The sequence below is a fragment of the Bombina bombina genome, chromosome 5 (genome assembly GCF_027579735.1).
Source record: "Bombina bombina isolate aBomBom1 chromosome 5, aBomBom1.pri, whole genome shotgun sequence".
Classification (NCBI taxonomy): domain Eukaryota; kingdom Metazoa; phylum Chordata; class Amphibia; order Anura; family Bombinatoridae; genus Bombina; species Bombina bombina.
In genome coordinates this window covers 83,435,741-83,449,547 of record NC_069503.1, presented here as the reverse complement: position 1 = coordinate 83,449,547, position 13,807 = coordinate 83,435,741, and the positions used below count along the sequence as shown (strand labels likewise).

At 39.9% G+C, this 13,807-nt stretch overlaps 1 pseudogene; it reads right to left on the bottom strand.

Moving 5' to 3' along the window:
- LOC128661336 (zinc finger protein 184-like) overlaps positions 1–13,807 on the bottom strand; it is a 154,870-nt pseudogene that overhangs the window by 133,126 nt on the left and 7,937 nt on the right.

Sequence of the window (13,807 nt, the reverse complement as noted above, 5' to 3'; positions counted from 1 at the left end):
TTTCACTACTTACTGATTTATGTATGGATTTAAACAGCACAGTATTAAACAAATGTATATTGAGGACACATTTATATCTCCTATATAAAGATCAGCTAGAGTCCAGTCAGCTATCAAATATAGTGTACTGTCCTCCATCCTAATATGTCATAAGGGTCAACCAATACGTATTCTGAAATCGTAGGCAGGGAAAGTAATGGTAGATAGTTGCCATATGTTGCTCAGCAGATATAAGTTCTGGTATACAGCCGGTGTCTGGTCTGCTGCTTAGAAAGTGAGTCGTATAACAACTGAGTTAGTAGTTGAGAGGGTCCGGCTGCACCAATAGTTGATTTCTCCTCCTGTGCCTTACAGATATACTGGGCTGTGTGGTTTCATTCAATGCAGCAAGAGATGGCAACCATCTAGGCAAATCAGCTTCTGAACGGGAATTTAGTATGGGGCTTTCCTCTTCTTTCACTCCACATGCTTGACTTGCAGAGGTTGAAGGGAATATCGGCAGTTGAATAGGTGCTTTGTCTATAGCTCACTCTATTGCCTTTGGATCTTGCTGCATAGGTGTAGGCATAATGATCTTCATTAGATTTTAAAATCTGACAGGGATTGCTTGATCTAGTTCTGTTAACATGAGCTGCACCGCTGTGAGAGAGTCCCCCATTGCTGCACCTAATGTGCCTTAGGGAAGAGGTTAGAGTCTTCAATCAGCAGATCCAGAGCTGCTCGACCTGGAGAACCGGGGTGAGGGTTTGAGGGTGCAAGTATAGGCCTTAGCCTAAGTGCACAATGGGCTAGGTCAGGTCCAAGACAGTATCAGCGAGTGATCTCAATATCAATCGAAGCAGAAATATTTAAGATTATTAAATCATGTGGATATATAGAAGATTTGTTTTAATCTTCTAGTGAAACTAGCAGATTGTCAGTAGTACCCTGGGAGCTTCATAAATTGCGACCAGCCATGGCAGCCTCCTAGCCACTCCCCTGATAGGAGAGTACTTTTAATCTGGGGCTTTTATAACGGGGGTTTAGAAAGTATTATTTACAATAGCATCCTTTTTTACTCTTATTTAGAGAGTTTGTCCTCTTTAGGATAATTTTGAAAATGTTTCCACACTGAGTATATAAAGTTTCTTATTTTGTGTAAATATTTGGTGTTTTGTGATACCTGACTTGCATGGAAACCTTTTTCTACTTTCTAAACATGTTAGAGTACTCTTTTCTGTAAAAAAAAAATGTACACACTCTGTAAATGTGAAAGGCTTTTCTTCTTTGTGAATCCTTTCATGATTTTTCAGATTACTCTTTTGTGTAAAACTGTTTCCACACTCTGTACAAGTGAAAGGTGCTTCCCCTGTGTGAATATTATTATGAATTTTCAGATACTGAATTTGTGTAAAACATTTTCCACACTATGTACATGTGAAAGGTTTTTCTCCTGTGTGAATCCTTTCATGAGTTTTCAGTTTATCCATTCGTGTAAAACATTTTCCACACTCTGTACATGTGAAAGGTTTTTCTCCTGTGTGAATCCTTACATGAATTTTAAGTTTATCCTTTCGTGTAAAACTTTTTCCACACTCTGTACAAGTGAAAGGTGTTTCCCCTGTGTGAATCTTATTATGAATTTTCAGATACTGCATTTGTGTAAAACATTTTCCACACTCTGTACACGTGAAAGGCTTTTCCCCTGTGTGAATCCTTTCATGAGTTTTCAGACAATCCATTTGTGTAAAACTTTTTTCACACTCTGTACACGTGAAAGGCTTTTCTCCTTTGTGAATCCATTCATGATTTTTCAGATTACTCTTCTGTCTAAAACTTTTTCCACACTCTGTACAAGTGAAAGGTGCTTCCCCTGTGTGAATCTTATTATGAATTTTCAGATACTGGATTTGTGTAAAACATTTTCCACACTCTGTACATGTGAAAGGTTTTTCTCCGGTGTGAATCCTTTCATGAGTTTTCAGACAATCCATTTGTGTAAAACTTTTTCCACACTCTGTACACGTGAAAGGTTTTTCTCCAGTGTGAATCCTTTCATGAGTTTTCAGATAATCCATTCGTGTAAAACATTTTCCACACTCTGTACACGTGAAAGGTTTTTCTCCTGTGTGAATCCTTTCATGATTTTTCAGTTTATCCATTCGTGTAAAACATTTTCCACACTCTGTACACGTGAAAGGTTTTTCTCCTGTGTGATTCCTTTCATGATTTTTCAGTTTATTCTTTCGTGTAAAACTTTTTCCACACTCTGTACATGTGAACGGCTTTTCTCCAGTGTGAACCCTTTCATGAGTTTTCAGATTACTCATTTGTGTAAAACTTTTTCCACACTCTGTACACGTGAAAGGGGTTTCCCCTGTGTGAATTCTCATATGTTGCAGGAGACTAGAATTTCTTGCGAAACTTTCTCCACATTCAGTACAGGAGAAAGGTTTCTCCCCTGTGTGTATCCTTCCATGTTTTCTGAGATCATTCTTATGTGTGAAGCATTTCCCACACTCTGCACATATGAAAGGTTTTTCTCCTGTGTGAATCCTTTCATGAGTTTTCAGATCACTCTTTTGTTTAAAACTTTTTCCACATTGAGTACAGGTGAATGGTTTCTCCCCTGTGTGGGTCCTTTCATGTGATATGAGAAAAAACTTCTTGGTGAAACATTTCCCACACTCTGCACATGTAAAAGGATTTTCCCCTGTGTGAATACGATGGTGTGCTCGCAAACTTGACTTGTCTGCAAACATTTTCCCACATTCTGTACATAGAAAAGGTTTTTCTCCTGTATGAATTCTTTTGTGAGATAAAAGACTGGAACTTTGTGTAAACTGTACTCCACACTCTGTACAACTGAATGGTTTCTCCCCTGTGTGGGTCCTTTTATGAGCTATAAGGCCAGTCATTCGTGTGAAACATTTGCCGCACTCAGCACATGTGTGAGGCTTCTCATCTGTGTGAATTTTGTGGTGTTGTAGGAGCAGACACTTCCATCTAAAGCTTTTCTCACATTCTGTACATTTGAAAGGTTTCTCCTTTGTAGGAATCATTTGGCTAGACTGTAGACTTTTCCCTTCTTTAAAATGTTTTGACATATCATTAAATGTGTGTGGTTTATCCTCTGGGATAATTATTTCACTAGATAAGGCATAAATCTTGTCCTCTTGTTTGATGACTAAATTGATCTCTGTACATAATGATTGCTGCACATATCCTTCCAATTCAGCATCTCCTTTAAATATCTGCTGTGATTTCCCACGTATATGAACTATTCAAGCATTTGTCTACATAAAAAGAAATGGAAAAAAGATAAATAAGAATGTTTATTCTTTATAATATAATCCATCTTAATATATTATTCGTTTATACTCAACAAAATGTCTTCCATTTTGTGTTTTTTTACCTGTAAATCACAAATTAAAAAAGGACGACAAAGAATGTAAACATTTCTACATCATAATAAACTAAACCACCGATTACTGATGAAAACAATTTATAGGGCACACCCTTAAACAAGGTGGTGGGTGAATAATATTCTCAGCCAGGGAACAAGTACAACTGTATTCTGGGCAAGAGAGGTGGCATCCACCACCCTCATTTAACATTGCCCAAGCAAGTGCACATAAAGCCCTGCCTGGCTCATGCTAAACCAGTTGGCTGAGAATATGATGTCTTAATCATCACAGACTAATCAGTGCGATATGTTTTGAGTGGGTAACTTTATTAGCTTAATTTCAGTGGTGGCTCTGGGGAGTTGTGGGTGTTCCACACATGAGAACAAGGTAGGCATAAGTGTAGTTATGGGTGTTCCATGTGCGAGGTCAGGGCAGGGGAAGGTGGAGTTGCAGAGTACAGAACCAGGTCTGGGGGTTAGAGGTTAGGCAGTTGGTCTATCTAAAAGGACAGAGGGGGATTAGTATTTTATTTCATGTAAGTGGCAAGAATCCATGAGCTAGTGACATATGGGATATACAATCCTACCTGGAGGGCAAAGTTTCTCAAACCTCAAAATGCCTATAAATACACCTCCCACCTCAGTTTTACAAACTTTGCCTCCTTGTGGAGGTGGTGAAGTAAGAGGTGCTTTATTTTTTTTTGTGAAAGGCGCTTTTTGAAACCCAATTCCTCTCTGAGTACAGTTCTTGTCCGAGGGATGTGAAGGAAGGGAGTATTGCCTGATGATACCATGTTTTCGCCTATGGGAAATCTATTCTAAGGCTCTCTGTAAATAGTTTGTATACATGCCTTGAGTCAGTAATTCAGTGCTCTTTTTTAGCGACTATGTGTGGCTAAATATTTGTCAAGGTTGGTAGAGTCTGTGAAACATACAGGTTTTTTTTTTGGAGCTAGTAACTTATTTATAAATTAGGATGCTAAGTATTATGTTAGTCTCATGGAATGTTGATAATTACATTTTATGCAGCTATAATAGAAATATCCATTAGGCTTTATTTTGGAACATTTTGTTTTTTTGTATATGCAATCAAAATTCTTAACTGCTTTTTAGAGTGATAGGCATTTTTGAAATCCTCTTCAGCTTTGCATGTCGCGCATGTGATGATGCTATTTATGACATAGGGTGACGTGTCATCATTGTGTGCCATTTTTTTGCCGCCAAAAAGTCAAATTTCCCACCCATAATTGCTGTTATAAGCTCCCCCCCAGCTCATTCAGTGGTCTCAGTAAACACTTAGAGAGCTTTCATGCAGCATTTTATTAATCAGTTTTCTTTTTTATATTTTATTATTTCTTAAACTTAAGTCCCGCAGGACCGTACATTCAGATGAAGTAACATGAAACCATCTTACCGGAATCTACGCTGTTGAACAGAAACAAGGCCCTTCACGTGTGACGAATAGTAGGAGCGCCTCCGCCTTGGACTTGAGAGAAGAAAGTAGGCAGTGAAGTGAAGTTCGACAACGCCGATTGCTTGTGGAGCTGTTACTATGAGTCAGGATGGTTTTGCGGAAAGACTCTCCCTGCATTTCAGCCATGCTCTCACTGAGAAGCTGACAGGATTACTTAAAACTCCCGTCCCATGTCGAAGAGTACTACCCTCCATAAGAGACAAAACAAACTTCTAACACTTCTCTGCCAACCTCCTGGGACGAAAGGCAAAGAATGACTGAGGGATGAGGGGAGTGGGAAGAGTATTTAAGCCTTTGGCTGGGGTGTCTTTGCCTTTTCCTGGTGGCCAGGTTTTTATTTCCCAAAAGTAATGAATGCAGCTGTGGACTCTTTCCATTTATGAAGAAAAAAAGGCCATTTGATCTGCTCCTGTGCTCCGCCATCCTGATCCTGACCTGCAGTTCACTTTAGAGGTTGACGCCTCCAAGATTGGAGCTGGAGCAGTCCTAACCCAAAGGGATCCTTTATCCTCCAAGTTGCACCCTGTAGCCTTTTTCTCCAAGCGCTTTAATCCTACAGAGAAGAACGACATGGGTAATCGTGAACTCTTAGCCATTAAGATGGTTTTAACTGAATGGCGTCATTGGCTAGAGGGTACCGCCAATGCCATTCAGATTTTCACTGACCACAAGAATCTGACGTACCTTGAGACTGCTCATAGACTCAATCCTCAACAGGCCAGGTGGGCCTTGTTCTTTTTTCTTTTTAACTTTGTGGTCTCTTATATTTTTAGGATCAAGAATAAAAAGGTTGAGACCCTTTCCCGTCAGTTTCCTCAGTCAAGTTATTCCTCTGACGCTCCTATTGAACACATCATACCCCCCTCCTGTGTGGTTGCTCAACATAACACCTCTCTTCTTCAAAGACTGAAACGTGCCAAGTCTAGAAAGCCTCCTGAAGCCCCCAATATCTTCTTTGTACTTCTGAACCTATGCACCTCTGTGCTCATGATGGTAAACTTTCAGGACATCCTGGTTTAACAAGAATTTTTAAGCTTCTTTCCAAGCATGTAAGGTGGCCTACCATGAAGACCGACACTCAGGATTATGTGAAAGCCTGCACGACTTGTGCTGCCAATAAGACTCTTCGATCCTTGCCTCCTGGCTTACTCCAACCATTGTCCATTCCCAAACAACCTTGGACACACATAACAATGGATTTCATTGTGGACCTCCCTCCTTCTGATCATTATATGGGTATATGGGTTGTGTGAGATAGATTTTCTTGACTGGCTCATTTTGTACCCTTAAAAAAACTGCCATCTGCCCAAGAGTTATCGTCTCATTTTCGGTTACATGTGGTACAACTTCATGGCATTCCCATGAATATTGTTTCCGACAGAGGTCCACAATTCATCTCTGCTTTTTGGAGAGGCTTTTGCAAGTTGATTGGAACCACCGTTTTCTTGTCATCCAGGTACCATCCTCAGACTAATGGGCTGACAGAGTGTGAATCAAGATCTCGAAGCCTTTCTCAAAACTTTTGTTAATTCTCTCCATACCAACTGGTCTGAGTTGTTGCCCCTAGCTTAGCTGGCAAAGAACACTCATGGGCACTTTTCTCTATGATGTTCTCCATTTCAAGTCACAGCAGGTTTCCAACCTTGTGTCTTTCTTCTTTCTGCTCAGTTAAAAAGGGGTTCCTGCAGACACATTACTAACCTCACTACACATTGGCAACGTATTTGCTCTTAGTTACATTCAGCGGTCTCTAGATAAAAGAGGTTTGCTGATCATTATAGAGCTTCTGTTCATGCCTTTTCGGTAGGTGACCGTATTTGTGTTTCTACTCGACAAATTCGCCTATGTCGGCCCAGCCGCAAATTAAAGCCTAGGTTTATCGGCCCCTACAAGATACTTAAAAGACTGTCTCCTATTGCCTACAGAGTGGCCTTGCCCAAAACCCTGTGCATGCACCCTGTCTTCCACATCTCGTTACTCAAGCCTTACATCAAGAACAGAAATACTCAGCTCCGACCACCTCCTCCCCCGTTCCTGATTCATGGTGACCCCGAGTATGAGGTTGCTAAGATCCTGGACTCCAGATACAGGCACAGGCAACTACAGTACCTCGTACACTAGAAGGGCTACTCCATAGCAGATCGTTCCTGGGTTCCTGCCCGTGATCTGTATGCTCCATCTTTGGTCTCCGGATTTCATGCTGCACATCCCACCAAGCCTACGTAGGGTCCCGGAGGTACCCTTTGAGAAGGGGGCTCTGTCACACTGCTCCTCTGCTGTGGCCGTTGCCAGGAACACAGGCACTCCTCCTATTACTAGGGATACAGCAGTGTAACTGCAGCACAGTGATGACATCATCACCGCCCGTCCTGTCTTCCCTATGTAAAGGCCTCAGTCTCTCTCACCTGTGCCCAAGTATAGGTGTTACTTCTTGTGCTCCTGGCTGCTGTATATCTGTATGCTGAATTGCTGTATTGATTCACTGTTGCTAAACTTTGCCTGTTTTGACTACTCTGCTTGCCTTAACCCCTGAATTGCTGAACTGCTTAAAGGGACAGTCAAGTCCAAAAAAACCTTTCATTTTTCAAATAGGGCATGTAATTTTAAACAACTTTCCAATTTACTTTTATCAACAATTTTGCTTTGTTCTCTTGGTATTCTAGTTGAAAGCAAACCTAGGGAGGCACATATGATAATTTCTAAGCCCTTGAAGGCCGCCTCTATTTTATTTACTTTTCACAGCAGGGGAGAGCAAGCTCATGTAGGCCATATAGATAGCATTGTGATCACGCCCGCGGCTAGTGGCAGACACTGCACTAATTGGCTAAAATGCAACTATATGCAAAATAACTGAAAGTCATGTGATTAGGGGCGGTCAGAAGATGCTTAGATACAAGTTAGTCACAGAAGTAAAAAGTGTATTAATATAACAGTGTTGGTTTTGCAAAAAACTGGGGGATGGGTAATAAAGGGATTATCTATCTTTTTAAACAACAAAAATTCTGGTGTTGACTGTCCCTTTAACTGTTGCTGAACTCTGCCTGTTTGACTACGCTGCTTGCCTTAACCCTAAAATATTGGATTGCCAATCTGTTGCTGAACTCTGCCTGCCTGACCATTCTATTGATTTACCCTTGAACTGCCTTACCACTGGATTCCCTACCTATTGCCGTCAGACTATACTGTATGTTTCCAGTCCTTCAAGTGGTTTACCCTTGAACTGCCTAACCACTGATTCCTACCTGCTGCCGCCAAAAAGACTACCATGCATATTGTGAGTACTGCTTACCTCATTTTGTGAACTCTCTCTCCTCTGGGATATTCCCTATCGTTCCAGCTTGACACCAGGATAAGAAGACTACTGGCCAAGTTTGGTCTGATAGTGGAATATCCCACAAGCATTACAGTAGGCAAGGAAATTGAACGCTTAGTGCTTAGTCATAGCAGTTTCTCTGACTCAGTGATTAGCACTATGATACAGGCTTGTGAGTCTGTTTCAAGGAAGATTTATCATCGGGTTTGGAAAACATATTTCATGGTGTTCCACCCATAATTATTCTTGGCATTCTTTCAGAATTGCTAGGATTTTACAGTTTCTTTAGGATGTTTTGGATAAAGGGTTGTCTGCAAATACTTTGAAAGGATATTTTCTGCTCTGTTTTATTTCATAGAAAGATTGTTAAGCTTCCTAATATTCACTGTTTTGTTCAGGCTTTGACTCGTATCAAACCTGTTATTAAATCTATTTCTCCTCCTTGGAGTCTCAATTTGGTATTGAAGATTTTACAGGTTTCTCCTTTTGAACCCATGCATTCTTTGGATATTAAATTACTTTCTTGGAAAGTGTTATTTCTTTTGGCTCTCTCTTCTGCTAGAAGAGTTTCTGAATTGTCTGCTCTCTCGTGAGTCTCCTTATCTGATTTTCCATCAAGATAACATAATTTATGTAAGAACTTACCTGATAAATTCATTTCTTTCATATTAGCAAGAGTCCATGAGCTAGTGACGTATGGGATATACATTCCTACCAGGAGGGGCAAAGTTTCCCAAACCTCAAAATGCCTATAAATACACCCCTCACCACACCCACAAATCAGTTTAACGAATAGCCAAGAAGTGGGGTGATAAGAAAAAAGTGCGAAAGCATATAAAATAAGGAATTGGAATAATTGTGCTTTATACAAAAAAATCATAACCACCACAAAAAGGGTGGGCCTCATGGACTCTTGCTAATATGAAAGAAATTAATTTATCAGGTAAGTTCTTACATAAATTATGTTTTCTTTCATGTAATTAGCAAGAGTCCATGAGCTAGTGACGTATGGGATAATGACTACCCAAGATGTGGATCTTTCCACGCAAGAGTCACTAGAGAGGGAGGGATAAAATAAAGACAGCCAATTCCTGCTGAAAATAATCCACACCCAAAATAAAGTTTAATGAAAAACATAAGCAGAAGATTCAAACTGAAACCGCTGCCTGAAGTACTTTTCTACCAAAAACTGCTTCAGAAGAAGAAAACACATCAAAATGGTAGAATTTAGTAAAAGTATGCAAAGAGGACCAAGTTGCTGCTTTGCAAATCTGATCAACCGAAGCTTCATTCCTAAACGCCCAGGAAGTAGAAACTGACCTAGTAGAATGAGCTGTAATCCTTTGAGGCGGAGTTTTACCCGACTCAACATAGGCATGATGAATTAAAGATTTCAACCAAGATGCCAAAGAAATGGCAGAAGCTTTCTGGCCTTTTCTAGAACCGGAAAAGATAACAAATAGACTAGAAGTCTTTCGAAAAGACTTAGTAGCTTCAACATAATATTTCAAAGCTCTAACAACATCCAAAGAATGCAACGATTTCTCCTTAGAATTCTTAGGATTAGGACATAATGAAGGAACCACAATTTCTCTACTAATGTTGTTGGAATTCACAAAATTAGGTAAAAATTCAAAAGAAGTTCGCAACACCGCATTATCCTGATGAAAAATCAGAAAAGGAGACTCACAAGAAAGAGCAGATAATTCAGAGACTCTTCTGGCAGAAGAGATCGCCAAAAGGAACAAAACTATCCAAGAAAGTAATTTAATGTCCAATGAATGCATGGGTTCAAAAGGAGGAGCTTGAAGAGCCCCCAGAACCAAATTCAAACTCCAAGGAGGAGAAATTGACTTAATGACAGGTTTTATACGAACCAAAGCTTGTACAAAACAATGAATATCTGGAAGATTAGCAATCTTTCTGTGAAAAAGAACAGAAAGAGCAGAGATTTGTCCTTTCAATGAACTTGCAGACAAACCTTTATCTAAACCATCCTGAAGAAACTGTAAAATTCTCGGAATTCTAAAAGAATGCCAAGAAAAATGATGAGAAAGACACCAAGAAATATAAGTCTTCCAGACTCTATAATATATCTCTCTAGATACAGATTTACGAGCCTGTAACATAGTATTAATCACAGAGTCAGAGAAACCTCTTTGACCAAGAATCAAGCGTTCAATCTCCATACCTTTAAATTTAAGGATTTGAGATCCTGATGGAAAAAAGGACCTTGTGACAGAAGGTCTGGTCTTAACGGAAGAGTCCACGGTTGGCAAGAGGCCATCCGGACAAGATCCGCATACCAAAACCTGTGAGGCCATGCCGGAGCTACCAGCAGAACAAACGAGCATTCCTTCAGAATCTTGGAGATTACTCTTGGAAGAAGAACTAGAGGCGGAAAGATATAGGCAGGATGATACTTCCAAGGAAGTGATAATGCATCCACTGCCTCCGCCTGAGGATCCCGGGATCTGGACAGATACCTGGGAAGTTTCTTGTTTAGATGAGACGCCATCAGATCTATTTCTGGAAGTTCCCACATTTGAACAATCTGAAGAAATACCTCTGGGTGAAGAGACCATTCGCCCGGATGCAACGTTTGGCGACTGAGATAATACGCTTCCCAATTGTCTATACCTGGGATATGAACCGCAGAGATTAGACAGGAGCTGGATTCCGCCCAAACCAGAATTCGAGATACTTCTTTCATAGCCAGAGAACTGTGAGTCCCTCCTTGATGATTGATGTATGCCACAGTTGTGACATTGTCTGTCTGAAAACAAATGAACGATTCTCTCTTCAGAAGAGGCCAAGACTGAAGAGCTCTGAAAATTGCACGGAGTTCCAAAATATTGATCAGTAATCTCACCTCCTGAGATTCCCAAACTCCTTGTGCCGTCAGAGATCCCCACACAGCTCCCCAACCTGTAAGACTTGCATCTGTTGAAATTACAGTCCAGGTCGGAAGAACAAAAGAAGCCCCCTGAATTAAACGATGGTGATCTGTCCACCACGTCAGAGAGTGTCGTATAATCGGTTTTAAAGATATTAATTGAGATATCTTTGTGTAATCCCTGCACCATTGATTCAGCATACAGAGCTGAAGAGGTCGCATGTGAAAACGAGCAAAGGGGATCGCGTCCGATGCAGCAGTCATAAGACCTAGAATTTCCATGCATAAGGCTACCGAAGGGAATGATTGTGACTGAAGGTTTCGACAAGCTGAAATTAATTTTAGACGTCTCTTGTCTGTCAAAGACAGAGTCATGGACACTGAATCTATCTGGAAACCCAGAAAGGTTACCCTTGTCTGAGGAATCAATGAACTTTTTAGTGAATTGATCCTCCAACCATGATCTTGAAGAAACAACACAAGTCGATTCGTATGAGATTCTGCTAAATGTAAAGACTGAGCAAGTACCAAGATATCGTCCAAATAAGGAAATACCACAATAACCTGTTCTCTGATTACAGACAGAAGGGCACCGAGAACCTTTGTAAAAATTCTTGGGGCTGTAGCTAGGCCAAACGGCAGAGCCACAAACTGGTAATGCTTGTCCAGGAAAGAGAATCTCAGGAACTGATAGTGATCTGGATGAATCGGAATATGTAGATATGCATCCTGTAAATCTATCGTGGACATATAATGCCCTTGCTGAACAAAAGGCAAGATAGTCCTTACAGTTACCATTTTGAATGTTGGTATCCTTACATAACGATTCAATATTTTTAGATCCAGAACTGGTCTGAAGGAATTCTCCTTCTTTGGTACAATGAAGAGATTCGAATAAAACCCCAGCCCCTGTTCTAGAACTGGAACTGGTATAATTACTCCAGCCAACTCTAGATCTGAAACACATTTCAGAAATGCTTGAGCTTTCACTGGATTTACTGGGACACGGGAAAGAAAAAATCTCTTTGCAGGAGGTCTTATCTTGAAACCAATTCTGTACCCTTCTGAAACAATGTTCTGAATCCAAAGATTGTGAACAGAATTGATCCAAATTTCTTTGAAAAAACATAACCTGCCCCCTACCAGCTGAGCTGGAATGAGGGCCGCACCTTCATGTGGACTTAGAAGCTGGCTTTGCTTTTCTAGAAGGCTTGGATTTATTCCAGACTGGAGATGGTTTCCAAACTGAAACTGCTCCTGAGGAAGAAGGATCAGGCTTTTGATCTTTGTTGAAACGAAAGGAACGAAAACGATTATTAGCCCTGTTTTTACCCTTAGATTTTTTATCCTGTGGTAAAAAAGTTCCTTTCCCACCAGTAACAGTTGAGATAATAGAATCCAACTGAGAACCAAATAATTTGTTACCCTGGAAAGAAATGGAAAGTAGAGTCGATTTAGAAGACATATCAGCATTCCAAGTTTTAAGCCATAAAGCTCTTCTAGCTAAAATAGCTAGAGACATAAACCTGACATCAACTCTGATAATATCAAAAATGGCATCACAGATAAAATTATTAGCATGTTGCAGAAGAATAATAATATTATGAGAATCATGATCTGTTACTTGTTGCGCTAAAGTTTCCAACCAAAAAGTTGAAGCTGCAGCAACATCAGCCAATGATATAGCAGGTCTAAGAAGATTACCTGAACACAGATAAGCTTTTCTTAGAAAGGATTCAATTTTCCTATCTAAAGGATCCTTAAACGAAGTACCATCTGACGTAGGAATAGTAGTACGTTTAGCAAGGGTAGAAATAGCCCCATCAACTTTAGGGATTTTGTCCCAAAATTCTAATCTATCAGATGGCACAGGATATAATTGCTTAAAACGTTTAGAAGGAGAAAATGAATTACCCAAATTATTCCATTCTCTTGAAATTACTTCAGAAATAGCACCAGGAACAGGAAAAACTTCTGGAATAACCACAGGAGATTTAAAGACCTTATCTAAACGTTTAGATTTAGTATCAAGAGGACCAGAATCCTCAATTTCTAAAGCAATTAGTACTTCTTTAAGCAAAGAACGAATAAATTCCATTTTAAATAAATATGAAGATTTATCAGCATCAACCTCTGAGACAGAATCCTCTGAACCAGAAGAGTCATTAGAATCAGAATGATGATGTTCATTTAAAAATTCATCTGTATAAAGAGAAGTTTTAAAAGATTTTTTATGTTTACTAGAAGGAGGAATAACAGACATAGCCTTCTTAATGGATTCAGAAACAAAATCTCTTATGTTATCAGGAACACTCTGAACATTAGATGTTGATGGAACTGCAACAGGTAATGGTACATTACTAAAGGAAATATTATCTGCATTAACAAGTTTGTCATGACAATTAGTACAAACAACAGCTGGAGGAACAGCTACCAAAAGTTTACAGCAGATACACTTAGCTTTGGTAGTTCCAGCACCAGACAGCGATTTTCCTGAAGTATCTTCTGACTCGGATGCAACGTGAGACATCTTGCAATATGTAAGAGAAAAAAACAACATATAAAGCAAAATTGATCAAATTCCTTAAATGACAGTTTCAGGAATGGGAAAAAATGCCAAGGAACAAGCTTCTAGCAACCAGAAGCAATGAAAAATGAGACTTAAATAATGTGGAGACAAAAGCAACTTCCGGCGACACGTATGACGCCGGAAACAGAAAAGATTTTTTGCGCCAAAAA